The sequence below is a fragment of the Pieris napi genome, chromosome 22, assembly GCF_905475465.1.
Source record: "Pieris napi chromosome 22, ilPieNapi1.2, whole genome shotgun sequence".
NCBI lineage: Eukaryota > Metazoa > Arthropoda > Insecta > Lepidoptera > Pieridae > Pieris > Pieris napi.
Genome location: NC_062255.1, coordinates 7,477,159 through 7,500,253, shown reverse-complemented (window position 1 = coordinate 7,500,253; position 23,095 = coordinate 7,477,159). Strand labels below are relative to the sequence as shown.

General features: G+C 33.4%; 1 protein-coding gene across 2 annotated transcripts in view; it reads left to right on the top strand.

Annotated features, from left to right (window-relative positions):
* The window catches only part of LOC125060845 (neuropeptide CCHamide-2 receptor-like), an 82,207-nt gene that overhangs the window by 30,968 nt on the left and 28,144 nt on the right, over positions 1–23,095 (top strand). The window lies entirely within an intron of this gene.

The window sequence follows — 23,095 nt, the reverse complement described above, 5'->3', positions numbered from 1 at the left end:
AATATTTACAATGGGAATATGATAACTAAAGTAAGATGCGAAATGTTTTTCAATATTTCTTGCAAAAACTGCATCAATGGTATATAGTAGTATGTACACCATAGTAGTGTTAAACGTTTAACGCAACCTTGTTGGAGGTCGCATTAGGAGTTTCACTTCAATAATAACAATAATAATATATAATTATAATAAAACTAATAATTAACATAGCAAGGTTGCTAAAACGACTCGGCGAAAGGTCTGTGGAGTTGCTGAAAATGTCAAAATCATTATTCATTTGTTAATGTCTTGACGTCTTGTCTTCTTTTTTGACGTTATACATTATAACGTCTTCTATATAACGTTATTATTAAACGTTGCCGTTGACAATATGGCCAGTTTTAGCTAATTCATGAAATTATTTTTAAGCACTCACATTATACATTGTTTTCATAAATTATGATAAGTTGTTTACATAAATCCTAATGTTTATCATAAATTTGGATGAGACGACGCTTTTTGTTAGCAATTTTTCACGGAAATGAACGATGTGGTGTAATGACGTCATTTCCACTTGATGGTTTCGAACGGAAAATTCATTGAATAAGAATTGATTATTTTGTTGAATTTTCTATTCATCTTGTCATTGGATTGGTAGGAAAATATAATGGAAATTTATGCTTTGGAAATGTCTAAAATTAAGTATTCAGTTTATTAGGGTGCCATATAGTATATAAGTTTGATTTGTGCAAATGTGAAAATGCTTGTTTTAACAGATACAATTTATATACCGATATTACTGGATTACAAATTATATTAAGGAATTTAATATCAAACTATTTTTGTATGGGCTTACCTACGCCACTGCTTTATGAGTTACAACTAAGATGGTTTGGTACAATGTATACAAATTATAAATATCGTACTAACACTAACGTAATATATAACTAGATTTTCTAGGATTTATAATATAAGTTTTGGTAGGAGCCAAAGCTCTAAACTTATCAAATTTAATTGGCCTATATATAAAGGTAAAGTAGAATTATTAATAAAACTTAAAACTACGTATGACGATAGAAGTACGAGCAGTAGTGGAAAATTTTATTCATCGTTTACAGGTGTGCCAATAACGAAATGGAGCACATTTAGATGAAGCGATTTAAAAAAAATGATTCCCCTTCTAGTTAGATAACTAAAGAATAAAAAAAATCACATAGCTTTATTTTTTTTTCTGTTCAATGGACTTATCCTTAAAAACATTACAATGTGTAATATGTATGTGCAGTATAACAGAAAAGTCGTCATAAAAGTCATGTTTTAGAAATTCGATTTAAAATTATTAAATTGCCGTTTTTTCGTGATGCGGGAACTAATTTACGATATTGATAGATAGGAATAAGAAGAAATGGAAATACTTTTTAAATAGACAAACTATTTTTTTAAAAAAATATAAAGGGCCTGATCGACGGACGAGTAAGGCTCGGCGGTATTTAAAACCGTGGTTTTGCAATGATACACCGGCGAGCTTTACCGACGAGCCATAAAACCGCGGTCTTACTCGTCCGTCGATCAGGCCCTTTAAATAGGTTTACAATATTTTGTTACATTCGTTAAAAAGCAACAAAGCGAAAACTAGTGTAAAGTGTGCTTTACACTAGTTTTCGCTAGATCAAATATCAACGAAATATTTTGTCAAAATGCTCAATTTCTTAACGGTAGATTCAATATTAAAGCACTTCCCGGCATCTACGCAAGTATAAATTTGAAAATGGAAGGTCCAATTAATTAAATTCGAAAACGTCAATATCTTTCGATTCAATAACGTAAGTAACAAAAATTAATTAAGCTTACGTAAAGCGCAAGCAATTTAGATAATGTCAACTTCTGATAAATTAGTCGAGAAGGTTCAAACGTTTATTGGGAGACATTTTTGTGTTATTTTGTACTTGATTTCGTCTGTCTAGAACAAGAAGCTTATTAAGCTTAAGCCGGCATGCTCACTTACGCCCGAACCCAATAATCAATCCACAATCTCAGACTGAAAACAATCTGAGATCAGACCGTGACAGTCGATCGATCTCCTATCTGCATCCCAATAACCAAATGATGCTCTTTGTGGTTCCATTTTACCGAGTTTTCACTCATATTTGATAATCAATGTAAACCAAATAAAGTAAATAAAACCGTACAAATAACATTAAAATATACATATCTATGTTTAAAACATAACAAACAGCTGTTTTGATTATTTAAAAAACTGGTGTAAGTTAAAATCTGTTAAAATAATTAACTGTTGAAATCGAGCTTTCGTCAACTGTCATTTTCATACAAAGGTCTATCCTCAGACACCGATACGACCACTCATGGATAGCTTGTATCGACAGATGGCTTTTACAATCCGTCGATTGGTTATTGGCACACTTGTTACAACATTTGGATTAAGATTACTTTCTCACATGGTGGATTGTGTATTGAGATAGGTTATTGGGTTCGGGCGTTATTTGTCATTGCTTGTAGTGGCGTCCGTGTGGGGCGATACTTGTGGTGACTAAAAGTAATTGTCTGATTTATTGATCTTGAAAAACGTGTTCCCACAGTATTGTAAGTGCATGCTCCTACTTCGCTGTATCTAGCTGATAGAGGTAAGACGTACGGTTTTTTTATTTAAGTTTTATCTATAATATCTATTAAATGTGATGGTGTAACGCTTACAAATATTTTGAATTGAACCTTGGAGATTTAGAAGAGTGAGAGAGTTTATGTCAAATAATGGCTTGATTTGAGAATAGACAATAAATGTTAGGACCATTAATTTTTACAATTCTTAAAGTTTACATTACCTACATGAATGAATTATATTTTGATATTTTTTAATAATTAAAAAAGGTTTATTTATTCAAAACTTTTCGCATATTATTTCAACGGCTACATCCATGTGTTTACGTATTTTTCGAAAAACCCGAAAGAGGTTTATAATTCCATATATACTTTTTTATGTATGTTGAAGCACCTTCGTCCTTGAGCCGATCTAGATGTTCGAGGTGTCAAATCATTGGGATTAGCAAGGCATTGATTCCATTGAAAGGGGTTTGAATATTTATAGTTTTCAGTATATTAACTGAAAAAAAAAATCAGTAGCGCAACAACCTCTTTAGGTCTGAGCCTCAGATTTTTGAATCTATTTCATGATCATTTTTCGATCTAATAGGCAAGTAGGTGATCAGCCTCCAGTGAGATCACTCCAATTTAAGCGCTTTTATTAGTTTTTGTTAAGATATTAAGGGTCTGTTTCACAATGTACGGATAAGTTCTACATAAGTTCCAAATTAGCTATTTATTACTTATTGGTAGGATAAACACTATTGTTGCGTTTCATGACTGTCAGATAGCGCTATTCGTCACATAAAGTCCATCATAAGTTATGAGTCCGATGAAGTGTCAAAAAGCACAATTTACCTTCCAAACAATTTATGTGTTGCATATCTATTTGGTATTTTATCCATACATTGTGAAACAGACACTAAACCTTGAAATTAGAAGCGATAAAAATAATAAAATATATTATTTATACGTATACCTCGATTACTGTATAATTAAACAGTACATAATAACGTATATATATTATTTTAATATGAAGTGTATAAATCGAATAATTTAAAGTCGTCACGCGAGTAGATAGCTTAAAAAGTTATTTACAAGCTTATTTATCAAAAACTTTTCAACACGAATTAAATAGTCAATCTGTCTCTCAGTCTCTCGCGGACGACTGCTTTAAATCGTTCGAAATGTTCAGAAACGTTCATTGTGATAAATTGCCTTTTAAATGTAAAGTGATTTGATATAAATATTGATTGTAGCAGAAAATTCAAAGTATGGTTTTCATTATCTTGGCTAGATTAAGGCGAAGAACTTATTTAGTGAAGAATTTATTTATAGAAAAGTGGGTAAAACGCTCCTGCCCGTTTTGAGTTTTGAGCCTCTTGGCTCATCGAGTGTTAAGTGTTACCACCGCCTCTCAATGCCAGAAGGCTCGCGAGTGCATTGCAGGCCTTTCTAGAATCGGTACTGTATTTTTTTAAGGAAAGAAAAGTTGTGCATCTAGAAGCGTAATAGACGTACAAAACAACTACAGGATAGTGTCTAGACATAATATGGAAGTCATAGTTCCCACTAAGCCTCGACCTTAGGTCACTTTGGTCAAAGTGTAGCAGTTAATTGGTAAGAGCATTAAGCATACGACACTCAATCCTGAGTAAGCGAGCTCGTCTGTCTAAAATTGTCTTTTCTTTCTTTGAGAGAAGAGCTTCGCTCAGAACCGCCATGTATTAAACCCAATAATTAAAGGGACACACAGAAGGATCTTTTGCCTATAAATAGATAACAGATCAAATCAACAGCCCTTTAAACAACTTCTTGAAACTAAACTTTGCACTAAACGCTTTGAATATATTGTTATATGGTTTCAATTGATAAGGACTTAATGTAACTATACAATTAACATAGAAAACTAAGGGCTCGTTCCCTTCAGTTATTGAAAGAATAGGACAGGCAACACAATTAATACGTTCGCTATGAAATATAGATATGAATCTTGAAGTTCCCCGTCGCTGAGCATGTTTTAATATTAATTCCTATTGAGACCTCTATAGATCATCATGAACTATTTTATATGTTTCTACTTTTAAAAAAAGTACCTGAACCAATTGTAATTGCTACTTGGTGTATGAAAGGTAACTGGCGCTGGGTTCTACACCATCAACGCGTTCAGACCACATCTCGACAAATGGGTGAGGAGGCGGTGGGGCCGCCTCAGCTACCGACTCGTGCAGATATTGTCCGGACACGGCTGTTTCGGCAGCTATCTGCACAAGGTAGTCGGGCGTGAGGAGGCACCAACCTGCCACCATTGTGACGCTGGTGTTGTTGATGATGCGCTCCACACCTTAAAGGATTGCCTAGCATGGGAGGTGGAAAGGAGGCCTCTACTGGGCGTGCTACAGGGCGAGGACGCTACCCTCGATAACATTGTGAGAGTAGCAGTTACAAACTCGGACAGTGACGGCATGTGGGAAATCTTCCAGAGATTCTGTGAAGCCGTCATGCACCAAAAGGAAGAGGCGGAAAGGGCCAGGGAGGATGATCCTGCAGCCCACCCGCGTCGCCGTAGGAGACCACAGCGCCGCCGTTGCACCGTGCAACCCCGTGTGTAATCCTGGGCACGCAGTTGCTCCAGCGGGGGAACAGGGGTTCATGCGTCGAAAAGAAGGGATGCTAACGCATCCCTGCAAGCATCGTGCCCGACCTCCCCCAGCTTTATAAACAGGGTGAATTGGCCGATGTGAAAGGCCCTTGCTGTGCCAAGGTCCATTTCACATCATTCGTGGCCGTAGAGGACCGTGATACTAACGGCTGATCGCGTGGCTGGATGCGGACAAGGCTACGCTGTTACCGTGTCCTGCCCCGGGCGATTGCTGGTGGCGCCGTGGGGTTTTAGTGGGTATGCACTGTTGTGCGAGTCCCACATAACCCTTCCCCACCAAGGCCAACCGTGCCGCGGGAGGGTATGCGTAACGCATTTCCCCACGAAAAAAAAAAAAAAAAAAAAAAAAATGAAAGGTAACTGTATTTTCTTAATAAGGCATAGGGAATGTTTTTGTGTTTGTTTAATATTTTTTTCTTTATATAAATACCTACTATATAGTTAGGTGTTTGTGTGTTTTTTGTCATTTATAGTACTATTAAAACTGTATTTTGATATTTTTTTAAATTATTACCTTTTATCTTAATAACTGTTAAATGAACTTCACGTCCGTGTCTTTTGGGAATTTTATAAAAATAACTAATATCTAGTAGGAATACTAAAAATGTAATAAATAAAAGTAATCAGTTTTCTGTGGCACACCTGGATCTTGCAAACGACCTTTACACAACAATCACGTTTGAATATAAACTAATTAAAAGAAAAATTTGAGCATATACGATCAATTAATTATTAAATATATTTTTTATACTAAAATAGGCAAACGTTTGGCTGCAAGCCGGCTTGATGAAATGCGGCCTATTGGAAAGCACGCCAGTCCTGGAGGACTATTGAAACGCCGCTTAATATAATAGAACAATATTTAACTAGAATAAATTCGGCTCCATGGAAACAGTACGATTTCATTACATATATACCCACACATTATTTTATCACTCCAGTTGAGAGGGATTACTTTCCTTGACAGTTTTATTCCATTAAACCATCCCACGCATATTTGCACATTGATAGAAGGTTTCATTACAATATCGTGTTCGTGCGTTATTACTAACAATTTAAGCCAAGAATACGAGAAAAAGATACACTCCCTCCATGGTTTTGTGTTTTTCCTTTGTTTATTGCTAATATTGCTGACACTTGTGGCCTTATTATATTCACGAGATTTGGACACATATTTAGTCTTCTTTTGTTACAGAAACCGCGAGAGAACTGGCGTAGCCACTTCTTCAATACTATTTTTAATATTCATAGTTGAATGATTAAGTGTATGAAGCTTCTAGATAGATATCTATTTAGGAAAAGTTTTTTAATAGTACACCGGTACATTTATGTTTTTTTTATATTTTTACTAGTTGTACACCATTTATTTAGCCTTCCTCAATAAATAGACTTTGAAGGAAAATATAATTCAACTCAAAATTGTAGTTCCTGAGATAAATCGATAAAAGATTTTAGTGCTTAGTTCGAAGGAAATAGTTGTACCCTTTTTGTATAATGTTCCTCGCTGACAATATTACTGAAATAATTTTAAAATCGTTCCAGTAGTTGTCAAGTTTATTCCTTATAAGTAGAAAATCAAATCCTTTAAATAATATTAGGCAACACGTATATCAAAATATATTTCTTAAATGAAGTTGTGGAAAGCAAATGTGTAGCAAGCCTGTCAAGAAACAAGGAAGTTAACAAAATTAAATGAAGTTAGGCTGACAGCAATATAAACTTTGTCTAATATTTACGAAGTGGTGTGGTGAAACTAAATGTATCGGCTAACCAAAAGTTAGTAAAGTTTATCTTAAAATTATTTCTTAACTAGAGGACCCGACAGAGGTTGTCCTGCATGATATTCAAGCGATTAGTATATTAAACAAAGTATGATACTACCGACTGCAGCGCAATCTGCTGGGCTGATTTGTGAATCTAAACCATCCAGGGCGTCACCCAAACGCATACTTAAAAATCATTGAAATCGGTCCAGCCGTTTAAGAGGAGTTCAGTGGCATACACGTTCAGCATAATTATATATATGTATATATATAAAGATATTATACCTACATATTAGCTCATACAGTTTCTTCTTGTATCCCTTTGTAAAAGTGTTTTGATGGAGTGTGCTGATCTAGTTGTAAGTATAGTCTATTACATATTTTACCTTTTTTAAATAAATTTATTGATTATTGTTTTATTTGTGTTTAATCAATATAATAACTCCGATCAAAGCATTTGTTTTAAACGATATGAATTTTTCTTACAGAGTCTTTGACGATGTTTGCATCACGCATTCTGTCAATGTTATGTCAAACGCCATAAGGTTACATCAAAAAGTTTAAATTGTATGGTTCTATCATAAGAACTTTCTCCTGACAATAACAAACACAACAAAAAAGAATTAGCGAAATCGGTCCAGGCGTTCGCGTATGATGCCGTGACCAAGGGTAATAGGGATTCGTTTTTATATATATACAGATAGAAATCTCACTCGCAAATACACTTTGGTTGGCACATCAAAGCAATTTTAAGGTAATGCGTTGGTTGTCTGTGTTTTATTGTCAACCATATAACATTCTGTATTTAAAAATATCAGTGCAAATGACCAATTAAGCGGGCACTTGAGTTCGGGCCGACAGTTTAATCTCTCACATATTTAACTTACGCCTCATTTAATACGTAAAATATTGGACGGACGAAATTCTTGTTTTATTTTGAATTTAATTGTATCTAAACTTGTGTACCAATAATAACAAATTTGTCTTAATTTAAGGTTCTAGTCTAGTTTCTAAAGGTATGGTACCTTACAAAGTGGTTAGCAATCTTTAATCTTTAATAGTTAGATCGTTTAAACTACAAGTTCCGATTCCGCAGAGTCATATCTATGAGCCTGTTGACACTTAAATTCATAAATCAATAATTTTCCATTCGAGAATTTTTTTATCAAACATCAAATTAATATGCTCAAACTAACGCTTTATAAAATTCTAAGAGTTTTGTTTTATTTGAAGTATAGAGCACATGTGTGTGTGTTTAGAAAAAAATCCAATATTAAATTTGAAAACATTATTACCTATTTTATTTACACTTAAAAAAAAACATTTTTAATCTCAAAAAATTACAAATCTTTAAATATTTATGTTTCAGAAAGGTTAAAATTTCTTAAATTCAATGACAATTGTATGCAAAATCAACTTAATTAAGCCTAATGTGCCTCACGGGATTCATGAATTCTTTAAAATTTCAATACATTTGAATTTAAATGCGCTTTCGGGATCTTGAAACTGCAAAGACAAGCTTTTACCCAAGCCTTCATACCTACATCCAGTAGTGAAAATTCCTTTCATATTTCATATTTTTGCTTCATGGTCTACCTGTGGAATTTCACAATAATATCAATGATCTTTTTTAAGTCTAACTTTATATTAAACTCTTGTCGCCAAACAAATATACAGTATTTACAATATTCTTAACCGACATACTAATAATGATTAAAAAATCGGTTGTCTGTAAAGTCGATTTACTGACGATAGTTGAACGTGACAACGTCATAAGATAAACTGTTAGAATGGTTGCATTTTTCAAAAGAAAATTTTAATTTTATTTGTTTGATAGATATTTTGTATGTATATAGAGATGGAGGTAAATGAAAATCACAATTAAATTGATCAAGTTACATTTATTTGCACGCATAATTACAATTATGTATTTTTTTTTACAAGTATGAATGTGCGTTGAGCAATTGTTTTACAACTTTTAAACATGTGTGATATTTAACTTCTTGCAATTTGTGTTATTCAGTTGAGAATATGACGATGATAGGAAAACGCGGAGGCCGATTGTGCCTTTTTGTCGCTTGTTTCTTGCTCTCGCTTACCCCTTGGCCACAGTCACCTGCGGCGCGTTTTGCGGCGCGCAAAGCGGCGAGCGGCAAAAACAAATTGAGCAAATTGTATGAAGTATGCCACAGCTATCGACGACGCGCATTGCGGTGCGACCTGCGGCGCGGTGGCTACCCGCGCGTCGGCGGCGGCGACGGTCTGCGCGGCGTGCGAGTGAAACAAATGCACTCGGGAGTATCGAGGCGGCCACAGCTCAGAGCAGCGCGCGCAGCGGCAGTGGTGGACGCATTTAGCATCGCGCGACCAAAACAAATAATTTTGTTTTTATCGCGCATTGAGCTCATATAAAATAATGGATACAGAACAATTTATTAGTGAAATACTGAGTAGACAAGCAATATGGATGTCAAACATCCACATCATAAATATAAGCATGTTATAAAAAAATTTTGGAACGAAATAAAACTAATAAAACTAACTAATATACTCTAAATACGTCCACCGTTGATGCCGCCACGGTCGCAGCTGGTCGAGCTGTGGCATACCACCGCAAACCGCGCCTCTCGCAGATCCTCTCCCCGCGCCGCGCTCCACACCGCCAGAAACTGTGGCCAAGCTCTTACACGCCTCAGAGCGTGGTAACGCCGCATGAGTCATGTTTTTTCGTGCGTGCAGCCATCGCATTATAAGACGTTGTCACGTCAAAAATTTATAAATAGAAATTTAAAATAAATTTAAAAATTTGGTCCCTGTGGCTTGCCTTGCTGGCAGGATTTCTATGCTGTATTGCGATACTTATTCGTTGATCAAGGAAAGCACCAGCTCTGGGGTCACCGGTACTATATATGAGGCGCCAACTTAAATCTATAATCGCCTGTGCACTTGAACCCCACGGCCTTTATTCCCAGAGTCTTTATCTAAAGACGGTTCGATGACTTAGTTCAATATCCGTATCCGGAATGCCTTACGTGGAAAATATATGTTGTGGATATTGTTGTTTCGTACTCAGCTGGTAGTTTCAGTGGTTAAGAAAAATAATCATTAAAATAGCTGTGCCCTGCTGTTTCCTTCGCATTATTTTGATTTTATTATTTCATTAATATATTGTTGTATTGTCTTTTGTTTTACTCAATATTATATAATAACGACATTATTTTGTAATTTTCTACTACACAAACATGGTCCAGACGACGACTAATTTTGTGTAGTCACGGTCGCAGTCGGTTGAACGCAAAAGTTAAACAATGTCTATGAAGAAAACGTCTATAAAGTAATTCTTGTCTATCACTTTGGGAACATGTAAATTGTTGTTTGTTTTCTATATTTTTGTTTACATTTAGAACCGAGGTTATGTGAACCCATCTTAGATTAATTCCTTTAAATATTATATATCTAAATGGTTTGTTTACTTGACAGCGATCATCTCATGAGCTACAGGTTCGAACTGAATATTTTGTTGAATAGTTGTTTGAGGGAGGCGTGATAATGATACGACGGTTAAAATAATGAGGTGAGACCACAGATTAAAAAAATAATAAGGTTAGTCTTTTCACAAATTAAATTAAATTATACCTCTGTAACTGAATGTAAGTACTGGTTGCCAAGTATAATAGCTCCTTTAAAATGTAGATTAAATCAAAGGAATATTGATTAAAAGGATTCTACTTTGTACAGAGATTAAAAACTATGCTGCATCTTATTTAAATTGTATTTGAATATATATCGCTTAGTACTATTCATACAACTTTGGTATCCCCTTATTGTATCTCTTATTTCCGTATAGGTATTTTCATATTTCTGTGCCTTGGTGTCTGTTGTAAATAAAATAAATATTACTTTATAAATGGTTTGAATGGTTCATTGTTGCTTTTAAACAAATTAAAAAAATCAAAAGAGTCGCCCAGTAGTTGTAGAGTTTATTACTTATAAGTAGAAAATCAATCCTTTAAATATTATCAGGCAATTATTTACACGCATATCAAAATATATTTCTTAAATGAAGTTGTGGAAAGCTAATGTGTAGCAGGCCTGTCAAGAAACAAGGAAGTTAACAATATTGAATGAAGTTAGGTTGACAGCAATATAAACTTTGTCTAATAATATTTACGAAGTGGTGTGGTGAAACTAAATGTATCGGCTAACCAAAAGTTAGTAAAGTTTATCTTAAAATTATTTCTTAACTAGAGGACCCGACAGAGGTCGTCCTGCATGATATTCAAGCGATTAGTATAATAAACAAAGTATGAAAGTACCGACTGCAGCTCAATCTGCTGGGCTGATTTGTGAATCTAAACCATCCAGGGCGTCACCCAAACGCATTTAAATCGGTTTAGCCGTTTAAGAGGAGTTCAGTGGCATACACAGGTTCAGCATAATTATATATACGTATATATAAAGATATTATACCGACATATTAGTTCATACAGTTTCTTCTTGTATCCCTTTGTAAAAGTGACGGAGTGCACTGATCTAGTTATATAAGTATAGTCTATTACATATTTTACCTATTTTAAATAAATTTATTGATTTTTATTTTATATCTGTAATCAATATAATAACTCCGATCGAAGCATTTGTTTCAAAGGATATTAATTTTTCTTTCATCCACTTTGACGATATTTGCAACACGCATTCTGTCAATGTTATGTCAAACGCCATAAGGTTACATCAAAAAGTTTAAATTGTATGGTTCTATCATAAGAACTTTCTCCTGACAATAACAAACACAACAAAAAAGAATTAGCGAAATCGGTCCAGGCCGCGACCCAGGGAAATAGGGATTTATTTTATATATATATATAGAAATCTCACTCGCAAATACACTTTGGTTGGCACATCAAAGCAATTTTAAGGTAATGCGTTGTTTGTCTGTGTTTTATTGTCAAACACATAGAACATTCTGTATTTAAAAATATCAGTGCAAATGACCAATTAAGCGGGCACTTGAGTTTGGGCCGACAGTTTAATCTCTCACATATTTAACTTACGCCTCATTTAATACGTAAAATATTGGACGGACGAAATTCTTGTTTTATTTTGAATTTAATTGTATCTAATGTTGTGTACTAATTATAACAAATTTGTCTTGATTTAAGGTTCTAGTCTAGTTTCTAAAGGTATGGTACCTTACAAAGTGGTTAGCAATCTTTAATCTTTAATAGTTAGATCGTTTAAACTACAAGTTCCGATTCCGCAGAGTCATATCTATGAGCCTGTTGACACTTAAATTCATAAATCAATAATTTTCCATTCGAGAATTTTTTTATCAAACATCAAATTAATATGCTCAAACTAACGCTTTATAAAATTCTAAGAGTTTTGTTTTATTTGAAGTATAGAGCACATGTGTGTGTGTTTAGAAAAAAATCCAATATTAAATTTGAAAACATTTTTTTACCTATTTATTTACATTGAAAAAAATAAAACATTTTTAACGTCAAAAAATTACAAATCTTTAAATATTTATGTTTCAGAAACGTTAAAATTTCTTAAATTCAATGACAATTGTATGTAAAATCAACTTAATTAAGCCTAATGTGCCTCACGGGATTCATGAATTCTTTAAAATCTCAATACATTTGAATTTAAATGCGCTTTCGGGATCTTTAAATGTTTGATATTGCAAAGAAAAGCTTTTACCCAAGCTTGTCTTTGCAATATCAAAGCAATAATAAGCAAGCAAGCTTTTTTTGGTATGAAGATACCAACATCCAGTAGTGAAAATTCCTTACATATTTCATATTTTTGCTTCATGGTCTACCTGTGGAATTTAACGATAATATCAATGATATTTTTTTGAATATCTAATTTTATATTAAACTCTTGTTGCCACATACAGTACTTGCAATATTCTTAACCGACATAGTAATAATGATTAAAAATGTATAAATAGAAATTTAAAATAAATTTAAAAATTTGGTCCCTGTGGCTTGCCTTGCTGGCAGCATTTCTTTGCTGTACTGCGATACTTTTTCGTTGATCGAGGAAAGCACCAGCTCTGGGGTCATCGGTACTATACATGAGGCGCCAACTTAAATCTTTAATTAGCGCCTGTGCACTTGAACCCCCGTGGGGTTTGAGTCTTTATTTAAAGACATCATCTAAAGACAGTTCGATGACTTAGTTCAATATCCGTATCCGGAATGTCTTACTTGTAAAATGAATATGTTGTGGATATTGTTGTTACATACTCGGCTGGTAGTTTCAGTTGTTAAGAAAAATTATGATTAAAATAGCTGTGCCCTGCTGTATCTATCGGCGCATTACTTTGATTTTATTATTTCATTAATATAATGTTGTCTTCTGTTTTACTCAATATTATATTATTACGATATTATTTTGTAATTTACTACTATACAAACCTGGTCCAGACGACAACTAATTTTGTGTAGTCACGGTCGCAGTCGGTTGAACGCAAAAGTTAAACAATGTCTATGAAGAAAACGTCTATACACTAAATTCTTGTCTATCACTTTGGGAACATGTAAATTGTAGTTTGTTTTCTATATCTTTGTTTACATTTAGAACCGAGGTTATGTGAACCCATCTTAGATTAATTCCTTTAAATATTATATATCTAAATGGTTTGTTTACTTGACAGCGATCATCTCATGAGCTACAGGTTCGAACTGAATATTTTGTTGAATAGTTGTTTGAGGCAGGCGTGATAATGATACGACGGTTAAAATAATGAAGTGAGACCACAGATTAAAAAAATAATAAGGTTAGTCAATCCACAAATTAAATTAAATTATACCTCTGAAACTGAATGTAAGTACTGGTAGCCAAGTATAATAGCTCCTTTAAAATGTAGATTACATCAAAGGAATATCGATTAAAAGGATTCTACTTTGTACAGAGATTAAAAACTATGCTGCATCTTATTTAAATTGTATTTGAATATATATCGCTTAGTACTATTCATACAACTTTGGTATCCCCTTATTGTATCTCTTATTTCCGTATAGGTATTTTCATATTTCTGTGCCTTGGTGTCAGTTGTAAATAAAATAAAAATTACTTTATATATGGCTTGAATGGTCCATTGTTTCTTTTAACCAAATTAAAAAAATCAAAAGAGGAATTTTTCAATTGTATGTGTATTTTTTAATACGAAAGTTGAATTAATATTATGTTTTACTTTACGTAATACTATTTTAATACTTTTTTCCTTTGATTATATCAATTATGATTAAGGATAAGATTTATTTTGTGGACTTGTAGAGTTGGTAATGAAATACCCTGATAAAGCTAAGTTCGAAGTAGTTCTTTCATTACAGCACTAATTATCTAGTACCCGTTAAACCCACTAACTAATTTACAAACATATTTTAAGGCGTAATGAGAATCGAATCCGATTCGAATACCTAGTATTTAAGCCAGTGAGGTTTTTTATTTCATATACAGTGGATTTACGGTATAACGATGGTCCCTTACTTTTCACCGTTACCTTTACTCTTTACTCCTACCTACCTACCTATACTCTTTTTCTCTTACCGTTTCTAAATTTTATCGTTATTCAAAAAACGTAAAGAGATACAGACACAGACACATCGCTTTGTAACTCTCAAACGTATAATCTTACCTACTTAGCCAATATCTATAAACAATAGGTAAAGGTCTCCACATTTTCTGGCAATCTGTGTGAGTGTATACGATAGATAAGAATGTGTACAGTCACAATATCTGAATAGGATTTATAGGAATTTGTTTCAAATGATTTATAAACTGTCGCTATACACGAATGCGTCGTTACATCCAAAGTCGCTACAACCATATGAATTTTGTACTAAAGTATGTCAAGGGAGTTTATGTCGCTGTAGCTAAATGGCCGCTACAACTGAGGTCGTAATAAATGGAATCCCTGTATTTGATTAATAGAAGGAAGATTAAATCCTTTATAACTCGAATTAAATAAGTTCAGACAAAATCAAATTGGTTGCTGATTTTTTGCTTTTACAAATATTTGTTTTTTTTTTAATTTATAATACTAAAAATGTAAAATTATTTTATTTTATCTCACACACTGTTTTATTGTGTTTATTTATATTATTTTTATTACTTTTTAATGTATAATATTCTACGGTTTCGATATTTGTAAACATGTGAGGAACATGTATACTAACTTTTTTAGTATAGTAGTTTTATTCTAAGAGTACATTGTCTTCACATATAACTATTTAACTAATGTTAACAAAATATTGTAAACCTATTTTAAAAGAGTAAGTGTGGAGTTTCTTTCCCATTCTTCTCCACACGAAACTACCATCATCTAGGCAACTAGAATCATTTTTGTATTTTGTTTGACGTTCAAAAGTGCCATTTTAGGTGGTCTAATTGAAATAAATGATTTGATTGATTGATTGATTGTTCCTACTTTAGCTAATATAGAAGTGAATTGATTTTTTCGCAACACGTCGTTAAAGTCAATAAATCTGCCAGTTCCATATAAATCACTCGACGATTTTGTCGGAGATTTCTATGATATATTCTAGGCACGAACTTCTTTTGTTTCGTAGTTTTTTATTCATCAATATATATTACATAGCAATGAGAGTATAATTTTAAAATATTTATGATGAATTAAATTACATTGTGTTGCTAAAATACTTATTAGATTTATTCTAACCTCAGTTTAGACAACCCAAAACTCGTCTAACAAATAAACAATCTAAAAAAATATTTTTTATTTATAAAAAATATATACTAAAATCATCGAGGAGAGATTATTGAGGTGTCAATTTCAAACATTCAGAATCGTTTTTCATTGATTTTGTTCTATCACAATAAACAGCAATTATTAATTATTGTGTTACAGTTATTTTATATGGTTTTTTTATTTTATGAAAAAGGGGCAAACGGGCAGGAGACTCAACCCGATGCTCATGGACACTCTCAACCAGAGGGCTCGCAAGTGCGTTGCCGGCCTTTTAAGAATTAGTACGATAGCCATTAGTCATATGAAGTATCGCGTTACACACTCGTCCTGCTCACTTCCTGCTCACTACGGCTGAATGTAAATGCGGCATGAGGAACTTTGAAGAACCTTTAGGAACCTTCACTCCACAGTTTTAACGAGTAAAATATAAACAATATTACCTTTTCTTAAAGGGTTAGATGTTCATATTCAAGGTAACTTTATTCATTGCAAACTACATAGAATAAGAAAATGATTGTTGTGTTAATAGAAAAAAAACCAACATAAGAAAAGGAAGCCATGTTTAATTTGCGCTAGAAAATTCAATAGATTGATAAAATTGAAAGCTTGAAACACAATGCAGCATTAAAATGGAAAATTACTAGAGCAATAGAAACTGTGTAAAAAGTGATTTTAGCTTCATTATGAGTTTATATTCATTAGTATGAATAATTATTTCTGCGCACCATCAGGCATTACAGTTTTTGTAAACAAATATCCCTTTTTTTTAATGTAATCTCGCTGTTGGCCTTATGGGCCAGCAGGAACTGCTCAGCCAGGGCTATTTTGGCGACCGTAGCTCGGCTGGAATGGGCGCTTTCTTGGACCTCGACTTGGGCCGTCGCGGGGTTGGCAAATATCACTTTGTCAAGCACGTGACGTGGCGTATAGTTATTGTCAGTTCTTCTCTTCCGTTCTACGCCCTTATTTTCAGAACTGGCGGTAAATGTAAAATTAGAAGCATTTAGAGTATATTTCTTTTTTGACGTTCATAAGTGTACATTGTGTTACCTACATCAATAAATGATTTTTGACTTTTGACTTTCGAGTAATAATTTTAAATACACTATAACTATAAACGGTTTATACTTTGCAAAACTCATGTTAAGTTGACGATACCTCATCATGACGATACTCTTGGCAAGTAACTCGCCCCCATTTTGCGTATTGTACTGTGAGAATACTGGCCAGCTTATTTATTGTATACACTATACCAAAAATTCTTTACGCCTTGGAAACCCATTTGTACAATTTTGCGTTTTCCTGTTCACTTCACCTACTGCTATAAATAAACTATCTACAGAAATGCGGCAATCTCCCCGGGGAGGTATTTATCTGGAAAATCACTCGTGTGGCTTATAGTGAATATGAAAGTAGACACGGAAATGTACAAAATAAAGTTTCCGCTTTTGTTTTTATATTTGACAATCCGCTAGAAATAACTGCCTATAGTTTTGAAACTATTGAAAAAGTTACATATGTTATAAGTCATATTACCATGGCAGGGACACAGCTGTTGTTTATTACTTCCTTTCAAACAATATGGCGACTTTTATGTACTGCTACTGAAGGTTATTAAAGTTCTATGTCTAATTGCATACACTATCTAAGCTTATTTTTATTTCTTATTAATAAAATGTCATTGTGCTGAAACAAATGAATAGCGCCAAACTTGGCGTCCACAGATGATTCAAAATTGGAATGTCTTTGACTACAGATTATGCGCGTCTCCTAGAACAAAGCTTATATTAAAACCTTTTTGGTTATATATTGTATTTCCATACACTTTTGATGTCGGTTATATAAAACTAATTTGTCTATTGACATAATATTTAAATACAACAGTATACCAGATTAAAGATGTGTAAGGCTAACAATGTAAAAGGAAAAGTCAATTAAAAGCTCTGGTTGTTCCGTTGTTTAATATAAAAAAGGATACGAGAGCTTTGTTGAACTGAAAACAAATAAAAGTGGCTTTTCCTCTGTGTTTTCAACCTCTTTTATGTAGATTGAAAGGAATATCTAGTCGACACATGTGCAAACGAAATTTAGTTTTTTAGACAGCTTTTACGCTTAAAAGCTTACGCTTATACAATAATAAACTGTATATAATATGTATGTAATAAATCGTGTATTGGTTCTTTTGCTCGGACTCTCCCCTTTTGAAACAACGTGGACATTGTTGTGGAAACTTTTTAACTTTTGTGTTCCATACGTTACAAGAATGGAATCCTGATACAATAGAAGCGTTACCATTTTATAAATAATTAATTATGTTTAATTTTATATATGTTTGAGGTGTTTGGCCTAGTGGCTTCAGCATGCAATTCTCATCCCTTAGGTCGTAGGTTCGATCCCCGGCTTTGCACCACTAGACTTTTTTTAGATTGAAAAATTATCATGAAACAGATACAGAAATCTGAGGCCCAGAAAAAGGTTGATGATTTATTTTATTTTTTAAATTTTATATTGTGTTGCCATCAACATCCCCCACTACGTAAAATCTGGCCAAGTTGCGTACGTACCTGGTATTAACCAGTAGTACGTACACGCTAGTATCATACTTTAATGTACGTACCAACTACCTTTTTTATACTCTGTGTATGTATTTTCGTATTAACTGAATTTTTAAGTTTCGAATTGTAGTTTTAGTATGTTTAGATTATTTACGTCTGGGGACTAAAATATTTTTTACTGTGTTGTGGTATGGTTTGTGCTATACAAAGAGCTTTTATTACAATAGTAAATTAAATTTAAACTGAGTATTAAAATTAAGTGAAACAAATAACGAGATGGAATATTGGACGTTTCTCAAAGGAATAATTTATGAAATAGCCAGTTTTGCTACTGTTATTGGACGTGAAGCGAGCTCTGGAAAATAATAAGAATAATTCCCAAGGGGACATTCTGGACCAGTTCCAATCGGTTAGGGAATACCAATATTATTTATTACTGTAGATGAGTGTCGTGTGAATGGTATTGGTATAGATTTCATGTTAGTTCATTCACGTGGAATAATTAGGTTAAAAACAGATTTTCTAATATTTGAAAAGCAACAATTCTCAAGCTGGGGTCGTGAGTTCATCTCTGCTGCACCAATGGAGTTTTTATATGTGCACTATAAAACTTTGTTCGTACCATAATGAGGCATTGGAATAATAAATGGTATAAATATCTGTCACTTAGGTAGATTATGATATAGATATATGCCGAAAATAAGGCAAGAAAAAGTTGTATACCGTGGCCACGTGTTGCGCTATGACTGCTACACCTTCTTCAATTATTTGATGGGTAAAATCAGCGTAATGCTAGGTAGCGCATAGCGCTAGGAAACGCTTCGCGAAAATGACGGCTAACCTCCAGTATTAGAGCGACACCAAAAGAATAAGATAAAACATTCGTCCGCTACATGCCTATGTTTGGTAATCGTGTGTTACCTTAAAGAGTTTTTTCCCCTCTCTTGCCATTTCGAAAATAAATACAAGTGAAATAACAGTATTTTATAAAGATTGTTGATTTCACAAATTTGTATCACCAAGAAGTTTCTATTAAGAAATTTATAGTCTATGGCATATTCCAATTTTAAGCTGACAATTAATTTACTTTTTCGCTTCAGCAATAATATTTTTTTAATTTATATATTCTGTGTCATAAAATCAAATTGATGTTCCTAATTCGAATATTCACGACGCAGTTGTAGTTAAACTTCTATTTCAAAGCCACGGTTAAAGAAAGTCCAATGGATCTTATAACACGTGTTGCAAACAAAGCCATAGATAATATATTTGGTATCCTAGCCCAATCAGTTTTGAAAAGGAAAAGAAATATTGTATTATATAAAAAGAAAACGTTAGATTATTTTTAATGAGGAGACAGGAACACAAAAGAGGTAAGGTTTGTTTGAAAATAAATAAAAGAAATTTCGATAAAGAGAATTTCGCCTTATTATATGTTTTAAATTAAAACTTACACATATCGAACGTATATCGAATTGGATGTTAAATTTTATTTTTAAATTATTATGTAAAAGTCTTTATAAAAACAGATTCGTATTTAAGGAAACGGAAACATATTTTTGAGATGTTCAAATGACAAATTATAACCTCTAACAATCAGCCCACTATAACGGATTGTCCGTCCGGGCTAAGACAGTGCTAGACCGTCTTAGACAAAAAAACTACGGGTTGCACTCCGGGACTGCCGGCAGAAGTGAAAACTTGAATATTGCATAGTGCATTTTTGATATTTTGGAATAGTTAGGGAATAATTTTGCACGAATTGCTTCAATTATCAGTATAAAAGTACTATCATTTATGTGGTAGAATACAATATTTATTTATTGCGCTATCGTACACAAACATGACAATTTATATTACATTAAATACGCCGCGCCAGCTGTCTACTCTCCATCCGTCTTACGAATTTTCGATCAGGTCTCGTGTCCTGACGCGATTTTAATATTTTTTACCCATTCCAAAAAAAAATTTACAACGCCGCTAAAGAAGTTTTCACTTCAATAAATATATTTTATAGAAGAGGGTATCATTTGACGAAAACGATATCATATAGACGACACAATAATGATAAAAGGTACACCAAAATCGTTGCACATGCTTTTGATACAACGTTTCAGTGGGTATGCCCTTTCCTGACATGAATGACGCTCATGATATACCATGTCTTGTTGCCTTCAGAGCAAACAGAATAAATATTTATCACATTTTACGAAATAGAAAGTCATTTACTAAACCTATTTAATATAAATTTCCTTCAAAATCACCAGCCATATATGATTTTCACGGATGGCGTGACGAATCCGTAAACTCGGAAGAAGTGCCAGTCATATTAAAGCGTAAAATAAACTTTATTGCATTTTGACGAGCGCTCCCGCCGGATCTAAATCCATCACCGCTGACGGCTTACATTACGTCTAATATTATAAATAGATCTTTCAACTCAAAATTCAATTATTTTTTAAAATAAAAATATTTGTTGATTGTGTAAGTATACTAATCAAGTGTTGATTGATTTTAGGAATATACTCTTTTTGTGTTCGTCTTCAGCGACTAACCGAGAAAATCTATGAACGCTAAGATCGAATTAACGCTGATTACATGAAGTATTTTTTTTAAACCGCGCAGTGTTGGCCTTAGTGGCTTCAGCGTGCGAATCTCAAAAAATCATGAATTGACTTGAAAAACATCGTAAGAAAACTGGCATACCTATCAAACCATGCCCCACAAAGGCGACAGGGTGTATCAGGCACTAAAGGCTAACTCCTCGTCACCTCACCTAATCTCAAAGGTTTTAGTAGCCAATGGTTTTTTTTACATATACTCGTAAATTCCTTTAAAAAATACAACTGATTTTAAAATGCACTAAAAGGTATTCAATAGTAAGATTTTTTGATAACATTTGTTACACAACAAGAAAAAAATACTCAACAAATTGTAAACTTCCTCGGGTGTTATCTAGTTAAAGCTTAAGTACAAGGGTATTACGAGTTCCATAATTTAAGTATTTTATCCCTTATTTACTGATGATGTAGCTTAGTTCCTTCTAACCTAAAACATCCGATATCACCGACTATATTATTTATTGTAATAGGATCCCAAAATAGATTTGAAAATCGAAAATAAATTCCAACATAGCTGTTATAACACGTTCAAATGCTTTGCGTGAATCTAAAATCAAATTCAGAATTTAACTGCACAAAATTGAAAGGTCCGAATGGTTTCCAGTTTGGAAATGTTCAATAACGATCAAGTAGAGTAGAACGTTTGAATTCAGTTAATAGACGCCAGTAACTGTAGTGAATATGCCATTTGGCCATCTTCCTTCGGAAGTAGAATGGTCATATTTCAAAAGACGTCGCCCATCCTATTTTGTATTTCTCATTGTTGGTCTTTTAAATAAGTTTAAAGAATTAGTTTTATTGAAATATACCCCATGTTTTCATTCTTATTCCAACCAAATCATTATTATTATATGTTTCCGTGGGATTGTGGTGATTTGTTATGAAAAGACAGAAGCTTTATATAGAGGTCGCATGCAAAGGTTTCATGAGAAACATAAATAAATTTGGTACACGTTGTAACCACAACCTCATTAGTTAGTTCTAGTTTTAAACAACAATTACTTACTTCAGTATGTATTGTAAATTAAACAACTCATAAAGTAAAGTAAAATAAAATTTACTCAAATAAAACGACAAACATATAATTCTAAATTTTATTTTAATGATAGTTCTTGAATCAAGGACGAGAAGAGCTGGCAATAAACTCCCCGCCACTCCTTTTAATCGTTTATGTTAAGGCCGATTTACATTATCTTAGTGTTTAGGAGGGTGCTTTAGTACAACTTGAAAGGCAAGTCCTTTAGCGTAGCGTTTACTAAAGCAAGTAGCGTTTACATGTTTCAACTAAAGTACTATCCTAAAGCACTCTCCTAAACACTAAGATAATGTAAATCGGCCTTAAGGAGGTGCGCTGCAACAGGGACACAAGAGGACGCATAAAGAACTTCTTGTAAAAATCCAGCAGAATAATACAAATTAGAACTATGGCGCAATAAATAGTGAATGACGCATATAATAATAGTTTGGGGAAAACGTTTCTTCGCATTTTTGAATGAAATTCACAATTTTTTTAATACAGTTTATTTACAATGAAATAACTAACGTATTTAGGTACCATTTTATTCGATAACTTTGATCCCATTGCTATATAAGTTTTGGGGCTTCTGATCAAATTACCGCAACAATTGGTTTTCTGGAGTCCTCTCGTGATGATAAACTGACACTGCCTAAAAAAATCTGAAGATACCGACACAGGTGGAAATCTGAATGTCAGGGTTATACGGCGGATGCATTAACCAGCCAAGCTCTTTTAATTTTTGCTGTCTGGTATAAAAATAATAGACTATAATCTTTTAATAATAAAGCTGAATTGATAATTCATTTTTGGCTGACGACTTTTGCTGTTGAACTTTTCGTACTTGATACGTGGAGTTATGCCTTTCGGGTTTACATTCTTAACCTACCTATCCACTGTTGTGTTGTATCCAGTTTCATAGACTATGTTTAGATAGACTATGTTAGAAGTTTAGATAGTATGCATGAAATAACTTGGAACATTGCATAGTTTTAACAGGCATCTCAGTATTTCGTATGCCGTTTAGGCACGTAGGTATTCAACGTGACACATTTAGATAAATAAAAAAAACGTTTCATTATTCATATTTCTTATCTGGCAAATAGGTCAGCCTTTTGTGCTATTTAGATAAAAAAAATTGAATCAAGTTCAAGACTGCCTCGTGCATTCAAAAGAGGTT